The 1,641-nt window shown below is 34.1% G+C and overlaps 1 non-coding gene across 1 annotated transcript; it reads left to right on the plus strand.

The window, feature by feature from the left end:
* The first annotated feature begins 845 nt into the window (after positions 1 to 845).
* Positions 846 to 919, plus strand: TRNAN-AUU (transfer RNA asparagine (anticodon AUU)). The gene has a single exon. It is a non-coding gene; the product is annotated as a tRNA-Asn (tRNA).
* The last annotated feature ends 722 nt before the right edge of the window (positions 920 to 1,641 follow it).

The raw sequence follows: 1,641 nt of genomic DNA on the forward strand, positions 1-1,641 counted from the left end.
AAATTTGTTCTCTGAAAAGTGTCCACAAAGCCAAGTCTCTGATTAACACCTTTGTAAGGATGGTTTTTCACCTATTACTAAATTAAACTTGATTCATTGGAAAGGCAGCAAGATGCATCCTCATTTCAATGTCTACTGAAATAATACAAGTTGACACCAGGAAACATTAACGCCACTGCATCCTTGCTGCTTTCTCATGTGGAAGTCTGTTTAATGTGAAAACAAGGTGATATCTAATTAGCACACAGGTAAGGAATTAAGAAAATCTTTATTTAAGGGTGAAGATGTTTCTCACAAAATTGTTGACCCAATGCAACATTGAAATTCAAGCTGGAAAGATGATTTTAATATATCTCTTGTACATTTTGTATTGCTCTTCTGGTGACAATGTAGTTTGTTTTTGTCAATTACCATTTTAATAATAGGGTAAAGAAAATGAAGTGGATTTTTGAAAGAAAACAATACTGTCAATATACTATTAAAACAAATTAAAATGGTAAAAGTTATTGTACTTTAAGTAAAAATAAAAGAGACACAATATCAATCCCAGTTTTGGATTACTTTAATTAACAAAAAAAAATGCATATAGCAGAGGATAGTTTCAATCTGCCTACCTCTGGGTTATGGGCCCAGCATGCTTCCATTGCAGTACTCTGCTGCACATGTAAGTGCAAGAGATCCTGAAGCACTCACTCATCATGGGAAAGTACCAATGTGTTTCTTCGTTGGTTGATGGAAGAAACATCTTACAAAAACTCTCCAGATTATTGACTTTTTAAAGTTTTTCTAGGAAACGTTTTAGATGAATGCTTATTAGCCTTTGTCAGTATGGACTTTTGCAAAGTGTCTCTGTGGCGCAATCGGTTAGTGTGTTTGGCTATTAACCAAAAGGTTGGTGGTTCAATCCCACCCAGGGATGTAATTAACCTTGTGATCAGATTTTGGTGATATTTAAGGAGACAAGTCAAAATTTCAAACCTCCTCTTATGGTGTAGGGTACATGGCCTTCTCTGATGTAATCAGAGTTAGATTTGATTCAGTGATTTTATAAAAAACAGCTAGGAAGCACAATTTAGCAGTGGGTTGCAGAGAAAAAAAATATGCTGGCAGAAAAATCCAATCGAGTGATTAAACAGCTCTTCATTTTCTGGCTTTATTTTTATGCTAACAAATTTGTTCTCTGAAAAGTGTCCACAAAGCCAAGTCTCTGATTAACACCTTTGTAAGGATGGTTTTTCACCTATTACTAAATTAAACTTGCTTCATTGGAAAGGCAGCAAGATGCATCCTCATTTCAATGTCTACTGAAATAATACAAGTTGACACCAGGAAACATTAACGCCACTGCATCCTTGCTGCTTTCTCATGTGGAAGTCTGTTTAATGTGAAAACAAGGTGATATCTAATTAGCACACAGGTAAGGAATTAAGAAAATCTTTATTTAAGGGTGAAGATGTTTCTCACAAAATTGTTGACCCAATGCAACATTGAAATTCAAACTGGAAAGATGATTTTAATATATCACTTGTACATTTTGTATTGCTCTTCTGGTGACAATGTAGTTTGTTTTTGTCAATTACCATTTTAATAATAGGGTAAAGAAAATGAAGTGGATTTTTGAAAGAAAACAATACTGTCAAT

The sequence above is a fragment of the Pseudophryne corroboree genome, unplaced genomic scaffold, assembly GCF_028390025.1.
Source record: "Pseudophryne corroboree isolate aPseCor3 unplaced genomic scaffold, aPseCor3.hap2 scaffold_775, whole genome shotgun sequence".
Lineage (NCBI taxonomy): Eukaryota > Metazoa > Chordata > Amphibia > Anura > Myobatrachidae > Pseudophryne > Pseudophryne corroboree.